The following is an 18,579-nucleotide window of genomic DNA, read 5'->3' as shown; positions in this document are numbered from 1 at the left end:
CCAACAACCCGTCGAGAATGCAACAGATGATCGAATAAAATAATTTTTGTACAACAAAGAATGCTTCTATACTAAGCAGATGTGTACAACAATAAGCTCAATGCATTCACATATGATATGAAATGAAGCTCAATGTGAGTGTGGTGATTTTCTCCTAAAATAATCTTTGTATAGAGATGTTTATGATAAGTGCTCAAAGATTTTAGCCCAAATAAGAAATCCCTCCAAAAATATTTTTCTAAGTAAAGTGCTGGAGAATCTAGGGTTTATGACTCAAAAATATTTTTGCAAGCACAAGTAAGTGAGCTTTTCACAAGTAAGAAATAGTTTTTCTCCAAGAATATTTATCAATGAGAATATATGAAGAAAACATTAGATTTACTCTCAAGATAATGATCTGAAAAATGAATGGGATGTGAGAGTATAAACAATATGATTTGTAAACAATAAAATGCCCAAGATAAAGAATGCTCTCTTGAATATAATTTTTCAAATAAATAACAAGGATAGGATGAAAAACTAGCTTGAAAGAGTAAAAATAAGATATAAAAATTTCAAAGAATTTTCTAGCTAATCATCATGCTAATTATGAATTATGAACGGGTATAAATAGAATTGGGTGAAAATTTGACCGTTGGGTATTATTAAAAAAATTTTAATTGATTTTTAAATGTGTTTAGGCATTTAAAAGTGGCCTTTCCCGAGAGGTTCGGTCGACCTAAGCTCGAGTCAGTTGACCGAGTTATGCAAGGTCTATTGACCGAACACAGAACCGATTGGCTAAGCGCTCACAAGGGATTTGATTTTTAGATTCTTCGATTGACCAGGGAAACCGACGGTCGACTAAGGCAAGGTGAACTGGAACCCTTCGTGGGTTCGGTCGACCATTACAAAAGTTCGATTGACCGCTAATGAGGTTCGGTCAACCAAGTCAATTTTGAACTACGAGTTCGGTCGACCAAGTTGGTGGAAAAAGATACTTTTGAAGTTCGGTCGACCGAAGATGCTCAGTTCAAAAATGGGCCGGTCAGCCGAGCGAAGTCAAATATTTGACTTCTACCCGTTCGGTTGACCAAAGCATTTATAACACAAATCGGTCGGTCGACTGAGGCTTAGTCAAACATTAACTTTCTAGCCTACGATCTATTCGGTCGACTAAGCTTTTAAATTAAGCCTAAAAATCTAGCGTCGGTCGACTGAAGTAAACTTTATTTTAGCTCTAATCTTTGACCCTAACCAATTAGTTATTTAAGAAAAAAGTTTATATGAGAAGTGCTGGTCCCTAGGGTTAGTCTATGACCATCCTGAGCTTATCATCCATATCATGCATGTCATGCATTATTATAGACCAAAATATAAACTAAATGTAATACAATAAAATTAAATGTCTTCTTCTTGATCTTTTGCTCTTCACTTCATGGAGTACGCCAGGTGTATGTGTATTAAGATCCGTCTTGGCATCCATTTCTCTTAATCCTTATATGTGTGCTAAAATATAAACATGTTCACAAACTAAATACACACATAAGATACAGATACTTTGTTAGCATCAAAATAGGGATCGGATTCAAAAAGTCAACAATCTCCCCCTTTTTGATGATGACAAATACATCAGAGCAAAATGGGATAAGTTTGAAAAGGTTTCCCCTAAGAATGTGCATAATTTAAAAACAAGTAGTGTAGAGCAAGCATATTTGTGAAAGAAGACATTTCAATTGAATTATGCATTTAATTTTAGCATTAAAGCACAAACGCATATGTGCATGCAGCTCAGACATATTTTCGAAAGAAGACATTTCAATTGAATTATGCATTTAGTTTTAGCATTAAAACACAAATGCATACATGCATGCAGCTAAGATATTTTGTCATTTAAAAAACATTTTCCTTAAACAAAATCCCCCTTTTAGTAAAGCATTTTGCTCTTATAAAAATTCTCCCCCTTTTGGCATCAGCAAAAAGGGTTAAGATAAGTGAAAGAAATTTTTTTAAAAAAAAATTACCCCCCCCCCCCCTTTTTAACGTTTAAGTGCACTAAAGAAAATTATCCCTCTTTATCATGTAGTATACGGACATATAAATGTTGATTAACAAAGATATAACATTTAAGCACATATGCAAGAAACAAAATATATTTAGCTTAAAACCATTTCTTGCAAAATAAAATTATAAATATGTATGAGTATATATATATATATATATATATATATATATATATATGTATATAAATATATATCCCCATTATGATATTGTCAAGAAGTACTGAGGGGCTATGCTTGCAAAAAGAACATTAAAAATCATGCACGCTCAAGCAAGCAAAGTTTGTATGGTTTGGCATTTACGTACAGTTTCATAATATAACCAGAATAGTAACCATATGGATCCAAAGAAAATATTAATAGTCAAATGCAGGATCATGTGGTAAAGAAGAACCATTGTGGCTAAGCAATATATTTCTGATTATGATTTTCAATAAAAACATCACTTTTACACACAAACCACAATGAATTCAAGAACTGATCTAAGCAAAAATTTATGAGCATAATATGATAGACATTTTAATTTTTGTATGCTCCCTTTATCTATTTGAATAAGTGCTTAGATGAAATAAACCACTTATACTCATCAAGATTAATTTCACTAAGCATGTCAAGAGTATAAGCACACATTCTTAAATATTTTATCATAACTACACTCGATATTGATTAATTCATTTCAAAAATTGCAACCAGTATAATTATCCCTATAATTCACACATGCATCAAAAAAGTGATATTAAGGCATGATATGATGTTCATAAACCAAGAACAGTCCATATCAGATTATGAAGCTTAAGTGCTGGATATAATGTTCAAGGTTTTCTGAAGAGCCTCAATATTTCAATAAACGAAAGTGATGCATATAAGTCATTTATGCTCTTCCTATAGGGATGGATCTTAGCCTTTCTAAACATTTGATGAGTATGGCATGATGAAGTTTAATATTCAATTTATTTTTAGTTTTCACTCATCCTTTCAAAAATATTTTATCATTTATTTTAGTATAATCATCTTTGTACATGGTTTTATTTTTGAAATTTCGGCAGCATGCTGTCTATAAATTGGACATTTTCCCATAAAGTCTATACCTGATAGATGATTGTTCTCAACAAGATATTCATATAAAGCATGCAACAACCTAAAATCCACTACCAGCATGCAATACATATCATTGCATCCGCCACATGCAAGAGGCATTCAATACAGGCATGCAATCCAGCAGTATAATCAACTCAAGATATTTAATATAGCTCAATAGTAGTTTGTGCTAGGAAAAGACATAAACTATCCATCAAATAAATTTTAACCATTTATTAAATCATGGATAGTGTTGCAATGCTGTACACATATAAGCATAAAGGCATAAGTGCTATAAGAATATGAGGGCATATTAATTTTTATAGATATGAAGGATAAATGCTCCCCCTCAATTTTGTACTCTACTCATTTTATGTCATCATATGCTTTAAATTTCTTGGCCAAGTGTCTTAAGGGTGTTCAATGATATAAACTTGGAATTTTGAGTATAGGCCTATCGGACCAAAAAGTCACAGTTAATATCTTTTTTGTGTGCTAAGCCTATCTTGCCTCTTTTCTTATGAATCTCAATGCGTGTGAGACACAAGTTCAAATGGCGTCTAACTTTAATTATTCATGCTTAGTTTTCTTAGCTATTTGAATTTCCATATGTTGAAGCCAAGCGATCATTTTAGCCACTTGAAACAAATCGGAAGCTCTAATTGATTTGATTTAAGGTTGAGAGCTAATGAAGCGAGATAGGACATATACTCTTGAAGGTTAATTTATTGAGGAGTTCAGAAGAGCATTCCTGAGTGGACAATATTCAAGACATATTTGAGCTAGCGTGTATATCCAAACAAATTGGGCAAAGAGCAATAAGGAGCATGTGAATGTTTTGACCAATGCTCTTTTGAAGGATGGAAGGTATCCTTTAGATGTAACTTCAATTTTGAGCAAGGATACAAATCAAAGAATGGATGGATCTTTACCTGATATGATCATGGTTTGGTAAAGATTTCCTATGGATGAGATAAGGTGAACCAACATTAGAGAGTTTTTATAATTTAAGCACATAGGGAGAATTTTATTATAAATGGATGAAGGTTTGATTCCCTTAGTAAATGCCTCTAATTTGGTTAACAAGATGTCTTTTAAATAAGCACTTGTAGAATAGAAATTTATGATCATTAGTGCTTAAGCTTAGAGTAATGATTGCTACTTGTTCAAGGCTTTTATGTTAAAAGATGAGTTTGGGGATAAATTATACAAAACAAAATGAATTTCCCAAAAACTCAATTTGGTGCAATGGACAAGAGTATGCTTAACTTTAAATTTTTATATTTAAGCGATAGTTAAGCATTAGGAATTATAAACCAAGCATGGATGCCTTTGTCCATTTTGAAGTGGATGTGTATGCTAAGCTTCTACATTTCGAACCTAAACCACCTCCTAAGCCTATTGTCATTACTAATCCTAGGGTCTAAGGAAAAAATTAACTAATTTGGTAATTTTAATTTAACTCCATTTTTCCTAGGTCTTATGGGGTTTGCCTTTATGATTACCTACATCATTTTCCTATCTAAGCCTTGGGCACTTCTAAGTAAACAATTAAACCATACGTGTCACATTGTTTTGCAAAATAAGTAGGTATTGAATATATATATATATATATATATATATATATATATATATATATATATATACAAAAGATTTTGCTTATTTATTCTGTTTTTACCTGATGAGGCATGATTGTGGGTTTTATTTGATGAGCCTGAATTCTTTTTGAAAAGATTTATCCTTTTAATTCCTGAGGATTTAACATGATTATTCCTTTCATATTTAGCTTTGGGTGTTATGCTAGAATAATCATCCATTACTTCTTTCAAGCAGATAATTTTCAAAATTTTCTTAATCTTTTTTTTTTTTTTCAAGAGTGGCATAATATTCTTTCAATTCTTTCAATTGATTTGCCACTTTCTTATTTTCATTCTTCAAAATTATTTTCTATTTAGACATCTGAACTAGAAGCTTATGCATTTTAGAAAAAGTACATTCTAATTCTTTGTTAGAAGGCATGCCATTATCATTAGACTTATTGCATGATTCAGTACAGATTTACCTCTATAACTATCATATGAATCAATGCATGCTTTGTCAATGTATTTATCACAAAGAATACCAGATGATTCATCATACAATATATTGCAATATTTTTCACGAGAATCATCGCATGCATCATTAATAGAATTATCATGATATTCAACAGGTGATTCAGCATTTGACATATCACAGCATTTAATGTAAGAATCATCAATTGAGTTTGAGTTAGAATCATATACTTTTTTTTTTTTTTTTTTCTGTTAATGCAATCACCCCATGATTTACCACATTCTGATTATTTGAGTGTGACACTTCTAGAGATGTGGTCTCCTTTCCCTAGGACACTCCATACTTCTGTTCAAGTTTATCCCAGATATCCTGTGCACTTTTACAAACTATTATCTCAAGAAAAATGTTAGACTCTAAGGTGCAATATAGCATTTGCATGGCATTAGAATTAATAAAGTTAAAATCATTTTCGAAAATTTGTGCACCACTTTCTTTAGCAATCACTTGCCAAGCCTTTCAGTCCATTGCTTTTATAAATATGCTCATTCTAAATTTTCAGGCAGGGTAATCAACACCACAAAATAATGGAGGATTGGAAGGTGATTGTCCCTCTCCGAATGGGGATACACCAATGTAAGCCATTGTGATCTTTTTACAAAAACATTAAGTCTATGCAACTAGACTCTGATACCAATTGTTGGAATTGGTGTATTCCCAAGAGAGGGGGGGGTAAATTGGAATTTTAAAAGCTTTTCTTAGGTTATGTTCAAATCCACAAACAGTATACCATAACTTAGGGTCTTTCTAAACATATGGCAATTACCCAACAATATAAAATTGAGCAGATAAATAAAATAGTTAATATTTCACATTTATTCAAAGCATGTATATAAAATAATCAAGACAATAAATAATACCATACACGTATGGAAATTAAAGTGTAAAGATAAGGGAACACATGATATGATATTAGGGTTCGACCAATACTGCCTACATCCCCGCCTCAAGCTCACAAGTAAGAGGATTCCACTAGTTGCTCACTTTACGGGTGGACCGACACCATTTACAACACCTTACTAGGATGGTGCACTTAGTTCTCCTAACTAAGTCTGAATCAGTCTGGTGCTCTCCTAGCCGGGTCTGAGTAAGTCTGGGACTATTCACATGGCTAGTCTCCTTCTTCCGACAACCCATCGGAAATACAACAGATAATCGAATAAAATAATTTTCGTACAACAAAGAATGCTTCTATACTAAGCAGATGTGTACAGCAATAAGCTCAATGCTCTTATATATGATATGAAATGAAGCTCAATGTGAGTGTGGTGATTTTCTCATAAAATAATCTTTATATAAAGATGTTTATGATAAGTGCTCAAAGATTTTAACCCAAATAAGAAATCCCTCCAAAAATATTTTTCTGAGTAAAGTGTTGGAGAATCTAGGGTTTATGGCTCAAAAATATTTTTGCAAGCACAAGCAAGTGAGCCTTTCACAAGTAAGAAATAGTTTTTCTCCAAGAATATTTATCAATGAGAATATATGGAGAAAACATTAGATTTACTCTCAAGATAATGATCTAAAAAATGAATGAGATGTGAGAGTATAAACAATATGATTTGTAAACAATAAAATGCCCAAGATAAAGAATGCTCTCTTGAATATGATTTTTTAATAAATAACAAGGAGAGGATGAAAAACTAGCTTGAAAGAGTAAAAATAAGATATAAAAATTTCAGAGAAGTTCTAGCTAATCATCATGCTAATTATGAATTATGAACGGGTATATATAGAGTTGGGTGAAAATCTGACCGTTGGGGATGCGTTGGGTATTATTAAAAAAGTTTAATTAATTTTTGAATGTGTTTAGGCATTTAAAAGTGGCCTTTCCTGAGAAATTCGGTCGACCTAAGCTCGATTTGGTTGACTGAGTCATGCAAGGTCACTTGACCGAACATAGGACCGGTTGGCTGAGCACTCACAATGGATTTGAATTTTAGACTCTTTGGTTGACCAAGGAAACCAATGGTCAACTAAGGCAAGGGGAACTGGAACCCTTTGTGGGTTCGATCGACCATGAAAAAAGTCTGGTTGACCGCTAATAAGGTTCAGTCGACCAAGTCAATTTTGAACTATGAGTTCGGTCGACCAAGTTGGTGGAAAAAGATACTTTTGAAGTTCGGTCAACTAAAGACGCTCAGTTCAAAAATGGGTTGGTCAACCGAGCCAAGTCAAATATTTGACTTCTACCCGTTCGGTCGACTAAAGCATTTATAACGCAAATCAGTCAGTCGAACAAGGCTTAATCAAACGTTGACTTTCTGGCCTACGGTCTATTCAGTCGACTAGGCTTTTAAGTTAAGCCTAAAAATCTAGTATCGGTCGACCGAAGTAAACGTAGCCCTAATCTTTGACTCTAACCAATTAGTTATTTAAGAAAAAAGTTTTTGTGAGAAGTGCTGGTCCCTAGGGTTAGTCTACGACCATCCTGAGCTTATCATCCATATCATGCGTGTCATGCATTATTACAGACCAAAATATAAACTAAATGTAATACAATAAAATTAAATGTCTTCTTCTTGATCTTTTGCTCTTCATTTCATGGAGTACACTAGGTGTATGTGCATTAAGATCCGTCTTGGCCTCCATTTCTTTTAATCCTTATGTGTGTGTGCTGAAATATGAACATGTTCACAAACTAAATACACACATAAAATACAAATGTTTTGTCAGCATCAAAATAGGGATCAAACTCAAAAAGTCAATATTGACTTACGAGAAGGGGAATTCTTGTTAGAGATGGATCTTCACCTAATATGGAGAGGTTGTAACTTGACTTGTAAAGAAGTTGGAAAGGAAAATCCGCACAATGGTTGCTTGGGGCAAGGACATAGGCTGCAGGCCGAACCTTGTAAAAATAAGGTCTTTTGCTCTTCTCCTTACTCTCTTTAATTTACTGCAAGTATATATAACCTGCGTGTATGATTATTTAACACTTGTTGAATTTTTGGGAGTTGCTGAACTTTTTTTTTAAATCAGCATACTATATTGTTAATTGTTGGACATATTCACAAGTAATTTTGAATATCATAGCTAAAAGGAATTTTGCCAAAGTTGCAAGCTTTACAAAATAAAATATCTGAAAATTGTATTCGACATTATCTTCATTCACTAGTTCAAAGTTAATATTCAGAATATTGAAGTATTTGAAATATAACAGAGACATATCTTGTGAATCTGAATATCTTATTAAAGTTACGTTACTGGAAAATTAAGATCATTCTTTAAGAATTATATATTGATATTCTTCATTGAAATCTGATTTGTTTAATACCCAACTGATATAAATCTTGTAAAGAACAATTCATATTGGATTATTGAAAAATCTTTTAAAGTTGTCATTGTTCATAACTGAGAAAAATTATTGATTCTCATTAGATTCAAATTCTGAAGGGCTGAATATTAAAACTGAGTTTAATACGTCATTCTATTAAAACAAAATTTTAAGGACACTTACGATAATTTTTTAAAATTAATATTCTCTTTGATATATATTAAAAGGAAAATCTGATCTAAAATTGTTATCCACTGAAGCACTAAAAGTTGTATAAGCAATATCATCTTTTGTTGGTTAGTATAAATAAAGTGATTGATAAGAATTCAGTTGTTGATTTGAAAGTGTATTTGCAATTAACTTAAACTGAAAAAGGGTTATACTTAAAGAGTTTATAAAGAAATTTTAAAAACCTAATTCACCTCCCCCCCTCCCCCCACTTTGGAGTACACCTTACTTTTCAATTGGTATCAAAGAGCAGGTTGTAGTAAATTTTAAACTAGAAGTTACATAAAGATCTCTATGACACACCTAGGTGTATCTCCTTTTGTTGAGGGTCAATCCTCCTCTAGACCACCCATCTTTTGCGGAGTTACTTACACCTTTTGGAAACAATGAATGAGAATATACTTTCAAACCATGGATTGGAAAGTTTGGAAAATTGTCACACATGGTGACCTCATCCCTACTAAAAACGTAGACAACAAAGACATACCTAAGGAAGAAAAAGAGATGACTGATAATGACCTAAAGATGTTGCAAATAAATTCCAAGTGCTATGAATGCACTATATTGTGCTCTAGATGTGAACGAGTTCAATAAAATTATGGGATGCAAATCAGCCAAAGAAATATGAGATAAACTTGAAGTAACCTATGAAGGAATGATTGATGTTAGAGATAGTAGAATCAACATGCTCACTAGTGAGTATGAAGCATTTAAGATGAACCCCGATGATACCATTACTAGTATGTACACTAGGTTCACTCATATAATAAACTCCCTCAATGCTTTAGGGAAAAACTACTCTACATATGAGATGATCAGGAAAATAATTAGAGGATTTCCACCAATTTGGGAACCTAAGGCCACTGCAATAACCGAAAGAAGAAATTTGAAAAATACCTCCCTACATAAATTAATAGGATCCCTAGTCACATATGAGATGACAATAAACGAAAGAGAAAAATCTAAAACCAAGGAATCCATCTCTTTTAGAACCTCAAATGAAAATTCTAGTGATGAAGATGAAGAGACAATGGATATAAATGATGTAGCCCTCATAACCAAGAGACTTGCAAAAATCCTTAGAGAAGAATAATAGAAAATTTTAGGACTCCAAATCAGATAAAGAAGAAACAAATAAAAAGGAAACAAGGAATGAACCTCCTACATGCTATAATTGCAAGAAAGTTGGACACATAAAACCGGACTGTCCACAACTTAAGAAGGACTCTAAAAAGAAAAAGAAAAAGGCAATGAAGGCCACTACATGGGATAATGTAAGTTTCAATAGTTCAAAAAGTGAATCAAGCGACTAAGAGGTTGCTAACGCTTGTCTTATGGCATGGGATGATGATGAAGAATAAAGTTCTTCAAATCTTTTGATAATTCATGCAATGAATTTTGCTCATATGATGAATCCAATGATGAGAGTGTGCCATCTTATGAAGAACTACAAAATGAACTATTCAAGGCTCATAAGATTATAGTTAATGTAACTAAACTATACACTTCATCGAAAAATAAGAATGAAGCTGTAATGAAAGAATTGGAATCTAAAAATCTTGCTGAAAGAGAAAAAAATTTAAAAATCAAGAGTTTAGAAAGTAAGAATGAAAAGGTGATGAAAGAATTGGAAAATATAAAATCCCAATCTTTTATGGAAAATGAGAAAGATCTATATATATCTGAACTAGAAAGTAAAATCAACAAAATGTCTCAAGATCCAGTAATGCTGCAAGTAAAGGGTAAAAATATACAAGACCCAAAAATCGGTGATCTTAAAAGAAAAATTGAGGATCAAGCCAAAATCATCTACAATTTTACTAAAGGAAAAGAAAACCTTGATAAAATGGTTGGATCACAAAGAATGTCTTTGGATAAAGAAGACATAAGATTCAATGGAGTTGAGAACACAACGAAAAAAGAACTTCTACATGGGGTACTTTGTAAAAGCCTCTAAAGACTATGCTAGCACCTCCTCAAATGCTTACACTCATACCGCATGCTTCCTATGTAAGAAGAAGGGACATATAAAGTTTGAATGTCCAATAAAGAGAAAAGGTTTATAAATTAGATAAGTTTGGAAAGTAAAAGAAACATCTCTTGTTAAACCATTAAGACCCAAGAAAGTATGACTACCAAGATAAAAGCCTAGTACTAAGGACTCCATAGATCTTAGGTATAGTCATTCTCTTATTAGGAATTAAGAAAGATAATTGTACTAAAATGAAAAGATGGTAATGCCTCCATAGCATACAGGGTTTAAAGTAGCCTATTCTAAGAGATTTAGCGAGGACTCTAAAAGTGCTATGACAGTTGATAAATGCTTAGGATGTAAGTTATAAATAGAGATGTCTACTATAGTAGAGACCCTGAGAAGATGAGTAAAAATAAGAAATCTAATGCATAAATTCAAAGTCTACCTTGATTGTGCATATCATAAATAATTCATTATAGGGATGATATAGCTTAACCTTAGTTGAAATTGTTAAAGAAAGGCTATAAACTCTTAAGGTTAAAAATTCTAAAAGTACAACATATGTTGCTCTTTGCATAAACTTGAGATTTAGAAGAACTAATGATAAAGAAACCTAGTTGATTGATTAAAACACTAACAGAAGCCCCAAAGTGAAAAATATGAAATTCAGTTGGTTAAAGTATTGTAGGTGCAATGAAATTATTTTTGAAATACTCACAACATATGGCTAATTCAAGAAGAAAAATTAAACTAAGAAGTTTTCTGAAATTATTATTAAAAGCCTTCACTCTATGATCATATCAGAAGCTGCTACTTAGAAAATCTGAAGACCTCACAAATACTAAGAAGAAAATTCTCCTTGTTCAATATATAGAAAGCTACTTAATCAAAATTAATACAAGGATATTGAACAAGTTGAAATGGACAATCTTAAAAATGAGTTTCTGAGCTTATTTATGACTATTATATTGAAACAAATGAATACAAGAATGGCATTGTTGGCTACAATTAAGAAAGCTTGGATTGTACAAGGCTTAACTTAGAAAGTATTGAGATTTGGAAAGCAAAATGAATTTTGGGTATCCATATGCAAAAGAATAATATGAAATCAAAAGAGAGAAAATATGAAGTAATCTAGGTCTTTTGTATAGCATAGAAGTATTTTGAATAAGGATCAAGGATAAGTGTTTGAAAAAAAGCTTGTAAGTCAAACACACTAATGTACAGTCAACAGACATTTTACCCTTAGTCAACTGGTTGCTCTCTGACTTACTAAACTTTTTAAGATCAGACTCCTCAGTTGACTGACTCTCTGAGCGTCAGTCAACTAACTCGCCACTAACTTGAGAAATTTTAGTAAAATATACAGGTTAGTCAACTGCCCTTTCGAGCATAGTCGATTGACACGCGGCTGCATGAATACCAACTGTTCGTAAAAGCCCTATTTTTTCTGTCTTAATCTAATAACCCTGTGTCCGAGGTCAATTATTCATATCTTCAAGCAAACTATACTTCTCTTGACCAAAGACTTGGTCGGATTGAATAGCATATAGCCGATTCTTCACGTGGAAAGGCTCCAATGGAGATAAGTTCTGGTGATGTTAAAGAAGAAGAAGAAGATAAGGATGAAGATGCAGCTAATACTTAGTTGCTTTCTCAAGTTTAAACAAATCTTGGATTATGATATGTGCATTAGATACTATTTTTTTTGTTTCTCATGCTATTTTGGAATACTTGATTATCTTTTTAAGCATGATAAGAAGTCTTTTATTTGTTTTGTGTTTATGCTGATTGTATATGCTTATTGACGACCTTCTCTTTTTGATTGATGTCATAAGGAGGAGATGTTTTGAGCAAAAACACAACAACTGAGCATATACATTTAATTTACATCATTTGCCATATGACTTTGAGCATGAACTTTTGAAATATGACTAAAGTATGCAAGCATGGACATGAGCATACAAATCTGATAAAAATGCAGATGCATAAATATTTTTCTTAAAACAAACACTAATCTGGCTTGAAATGTTTGACACTACTATTTTGTTGTGCTTAACTCTTTTATTTGTTTCTCTTGACATTCTTAGTTCACATGCTGATATCGTATTATGTTATATATCTTTTGCATGCTGAATGATGGATAACCATGATATGATTGAAATATATGCTGGCTTATGGACCGTATTATTGATGTGAAATTTTTTGTCCTTAGTACCTTTGCATAATATTTCTTTCAATTTATCCTTTTGTTGATATCAAATGGGGGAGAAAATTTAATCTGAGCAAACTGAGCATGAGCATGACATGATAAATTTAAAAGCATGATTGATAATGATGATAGCTTCATATGATATTTACACTCATACTATACATGGTTTCATAGTTTGTACTTCAAGAATGAAATTTTGAATCTATTAAATACGAAATACATTTCATTCAGGGGGAGTTAGATTTGTTAAATGATGATATCATGATTTATGATCATTACTGGAAATTATTGAACATCCTAATATACAATCCTTTGTATTTTCTCTTGCTATCTTGAGACTTAGTGTCTATCTTTTTATGCATAATGAATGCAAAGTTTCTGTTTTGTGTCTTCACTGGATCTATACTTTGGCTTATGTTTGCTTATTGCCTTTGTATTTGTATGTGTTTGTTGATATCTTACTCTTTTTTATTGATGTCAAAAGGGAGAGAATTTTTTAGCAAAAAATTGTGTTGTGCATGATAATACATCACTTAATACATCACTGAATATTGGCTCACTACAAATTAAAAATTTGAGCATGATATTATTGAGCATGATTCTTAATTCTGATATGATATGATTTTAAGTAATCTTGATATATGATCTTGACATTGAAATTAGTTTTGAAATATACACTGAGTTAGTTAGTATGCATTCATGATATATATCTTACAAATATTGTTAAGTTGATGCTTATTGCAAGGGGGAGCCTTTTTAAGACTTGCTCATTTTTGCTCCTTATTTGTCATCATCAAAAAGGGGGAGATTGTTGGCCTCACAAGACTTAGAATCTTATTTTGATGATAACAAATCAAAGAGACTTAACATATTTGGTTAAGTAAAGTTTAAAGACTCAAGTGTGTTGATAAAAGATCAAGATCAAGTACTTGAAAAGTCTATTGAAAACTTGTACTTAAAGTAATAAGAACTTGATGAAGTATGTACTTAAGTCAATGAGTTATGAAGGACGTCAAAGAAAATACATGATGACATTGAAAGCAAAGCAAATACATGAATACATTGAGAGTAAAGCAAATACATGAAGACTTAATGATTAAAAAGTCATAGTCCTTAAGAAGTCTTATGTAAGTACTTCAAACAATTCAATATTGATGCATGAAACTCTTAGGATTTATTATTGACTTAGAGACCCGTTTTTGAAAACCATGTAAAATATATTTCAAAAGTCTCATTTCAATATTCCAAATTTAAAAGCTAAAGAAGTTTTTGGAAACAAATTTGCTAATTTCATAAAAGTTGTAATCTCAGATGACTGACCTCGATTGATCAACCGACTGACCCTTTTATGTGCTTTTTAAGAAAGAAAACATAAGTGACTCAGGTGACTGAGCCCATAGGTTCAGGCGACTGACCCCATTTTGTGTTTGAAAACTTGCTAAATTATAAAGGATCAGGCGACTGACCTCGACAATTTCAATCAACTGACCTTCATAGTTTTAAATTTATAATAGTAAGGGAAAGTTTCCAAAATTGATTAGTTGGAAAGTTTCCAATTTTATAAAAACTTGGAAAACACTACAATTAACTTGGGCAACATGAAAATTATTACTCTATAAATATATGTTATTCACATGAATTAATCACGACTAGCAAGCACATACGAATTGAAAATTCAGAATACTACTGCTAAAATTTTGCTGAAGCATTGCTGTGCTATTGCTGACAAAGCCATGATTTTTCTAATTTTTTTGTACTGAGAACGTCAATTCTAAATTAGAAATTTGGTAACAATCATCTGAGTTTCATCTTTCTTTATTGAATATTAATTGAAGTATATTGTTATTCAATTGTACCAATCTGCTCTTGTTGAGAGTTCTACTTAATTGTACACAAGTTTCGTTTTCTTCTTATTGTTTGACGATTTGGGATTGTTGAATCGTTGCCTAATGAGATGGGATATTACTATTAGAGAGAAATTTGTTGTTATTTGACGATTCAGGGGTATTGGATCATTGGCTAACGAGAAGGGGAATTCTTATAAGAGAGGGATCTCCACCTAATACAGAGAGGTTGTAACTTGGCCTATAAAGAAGTTGGAAAGGGAAATCCCCACAACGGTTGCTTAGGATAAGGACGTAGGGTGTAGGCCAAACCTTGTAAAAATATGGTCTTCAGCCCTTCTCCCTATTCTCTTTAATTTATTGCAAGTATATATAACCTATGTGTATGATTATTTAACACTTGCTGAATTTTTGGGAGTTGCTGAACTTTTGTTTTTTAAATCAGCAAAGGAATTTTGCCAAAGTTGCAAGCTTTATAAAATAAAATCTCTGAAAATTGTATTTGCCATTATCACCATTCACAAGTTCAAAGTTAATATTTGGAATATTGAAATGTTTGAAATATAAGTGAGACATATCTTGTGAATCTAAATATCTTATTGAAGTTACATTACTGGAAAATTAAGATCAATCTTTAAGAATTATATCTTGATATTTTTCATTGAAATCTGATTTGTTTAATACTCAACTGATATAAATCTTGTAAAGAACAATTCATATTGGATCATTGAAATTATCTTTTAAAGTTGTCATTGTTCATAACTAAGAAAAATTGTTGATTCTGAAATTTGGTTATGTATTGAAGCATTGGATTCAAATTATGAAGTGCTGAATATTAAAACTGAGTTTAATACGTCATTCTATTAAAACAAAATTGCAAGGACACTTAAAGATAATTTTCTAAAATTAATATTGTCTTTGATATATGTTAAAAGGAAAATCTGATCTAAAATTGTTATCCATTGAAGTACTAAAAGTTGTATAAGTAATATCATCTTTTGTTGGTTAATATAAATAAAGTGGCCGATTGATTTGAAAGTGTGTTTGCAATTAACTTAAATTGAAAAAGGGTTATGCTTAAAGAGTTTATAAAGAAATTTTAAAAACCCAATTCACCCCCCTCTTGGGAGTGCACCTTACTTTTCATTTATTATTATTTTTTAAATTTTATGTACTCTTTTTAGAATTATATTTAAATTTATATGATCATAAAATTTTGATTTTTAATTTAAAAATATATAAAATGAATAATTTAATTTAAAAAAAAACTATTTCTGGACATTGATATTTTTTACAATGGGTTACCAAAACAATTAAAAATCATATAATCTGGTTTTCAGTTTTTTAGCAAACAGTTGAAAGCTGACAATATAAACAAATACATTTTTATAATTTGTTTCTTCATTGTGGAGAAAAATAATAATAATAATAATAATAAATAGTAACGATACCAAACATGACATTAATCTCTAAATACTATAAAGGAGATTTTTCCTTTGGTATCATCTTTAAAAAAATGTTAAATTTATCCCTATAACTACCAATGATTATTCTAAAATACTTCTTTAATTACCTACAACTATCTCAAAATATTCTTATTATTATGTTAAATTTATCCCTATAATTGTTCATAATTATCCCAAAATATCTTACAACTTTTTACAACTATCCCAAAATGTCCTTATATTATTTAATTTTTATTACTTTCTTTATAATTTTTTAGACAAAAGACACTGACCTCCCTTGAAGTCAGGCAAAAAGACATTGAACACTCCTGGGGTTTCGAAAATTCTAGAGATTTTTCCTTTTGATTTCAAAAATGTTACAAACCTTCCTAAGGTTTCGCGAAAAGACACAAACCTCCCCTTAAAAAACTTGTCTTTTTGCAAAATATATGGGAGATTTGTGTTATTTTGGGAAACCTCAAGTGAGGTTCCTGAAATTTTTGAAACCTCAGGAGAGTTCAATGGAAATTTTAAAATCTCATGAAAAGTTCCTCTCATTTTTGTCGAACCTTAGGAAGGAGGTGAATGTCTTTTACCCTAATATTTTTAAAAGTATTTAAAAAAATGAAGAATTATGAAACACGCACATAGTGTAAGTCCATGACTAATTTTAATAATCTACATCCGTGCAAATAATGCACCACATTTTAGCTACTTAGTTTATAAAATACTATACAATATATATTGTTACATATTATTATAAAATATATAATTTAAAATTTAAATATAAATTCTAAATGTTTATAACTTATTTACTATTTTTATTAGATTTATTCATTCAATTTAATTAACTAATATCTAAATAAATAATTATAAAAAATCATATTTTTTTTCAAAAAATTTACATTACATCACGAATTTAATGCAATCCCTTTTTAAGTCCTAATTATATAAGTCTAATATGCGGTACTAAAAAGCATCACATCAAATTTGAGATCATTAATATTGACATCAGTATTACTAAAATATGTAATTATGACGCTCTTAATGGATAGTGTACACATTCCAATATATGTGATTCCAACTGAAAAATATACAATTAAATTGATTTATCTAGAATTAAAACAAAACATGTAATAATACATATTTACCCATGCTTTTAATAATAAATTTATCATTTGATTTTTTTACTTTGCAAGTAGAGAGAGAGAGAGAGAGAGAGAGAGAGAGAGAGAGAACACAAATTCATCATTTTATTAGGAAAATTATCAATTGTATTTTTTAGAGTGCTAATTGCTCTTGCCTTTGAAAAAAGTCAAATAAATAAATATCTTACACTGTGTGAGCCCTTAAAATAAAAAATGAATACAAGATATGGGAAATGATTGCAATGAATGCATATTTTGATTTGTTTAATGAAGTATAATATATATCATTTACTATTTATTTAATTGTTCAAAAAATTCTTGATTGGTTCTTCTAATTTTATTTATTTTTTTAATTTAAATTCAAAATAAATTAAGATCGGGGCTTTGAAGACCATAAGGAGACCTTTATTATGTGTATGTGTGTGTGTGTTGCATATGACATATGAAATTATTTAAATTCAAGGTCTAAAATATGCGTTTTTTCAACTTCATTTAATATATATATATATATATATATATATATATATATGAGATATGCTACTTATAAGGAAGAGTAAAAATCTATAAGGCAATTAAATGCATTTGCAAAAACTATGTTAAAACCTTGGCAATAGTCTATGATAGAAATAGTTGAAACCATGAACAAAAGAGTTTTAGAGTATATAGGTAGAAAATTCAAGTATTTATGTAAAAATATGTACATAGATATACAAGAGAGACATATAAATAAAATATCTGTTGGAATTGGTGTGATCCCAAAAGGGGAGGTGAATTGAGTTTTAAAATATTTTAACTAAATTAAGCATTTGGCTGATTCACCACAAATCATATCTCATCCAATATACAAGCGTGTATGTAAAATAATAAAACGATAAATGAAGACATACACGTATGCAATATATCTTATTTAAATCAAATGCGTGTATGCAAATAATTATGACATCAAATAAAAATTCATATACATACTGAAATTAAAGTGCAAGAATTTAAATAAGATAGAGAGAGAGTGACACACAAATTTGTTATCGATGTTCAGCCAAACCAGCTTACGTCCCCATCTTGGACATACCCCTCAATGATTCCACTAAATCTGCTCACTTAAACGGGTGGAGCAGAAGCCATTTATATCATCTCCTTACGAGGTAAGGAAAATCCCAGTTCAATTTTCGGGCTGAACTGAACCGGTCTCACTTATAAAACTGAAACTTTCAAGTTCAATTACGGG

The sequence above is a fragment of the Malania oleifera genome, chromosome 2 (assembly GCF_029873635.1).
Source record: "Malania oleifera isolate guangnan ecotype guangnan chromosome 2, ASM2987363v1, whole genome shotgun sequence".
Classification (NCBI taxonomy): domain Eukaryota; kingdom Viridiplantae; phylum Streptophyta; class Magnoliopsida; order Santalales; family Ximeniaceae; genus Malania; species Malania oleifera.
Note: the sequence above shows the minus strand (reverse complement) of the source record.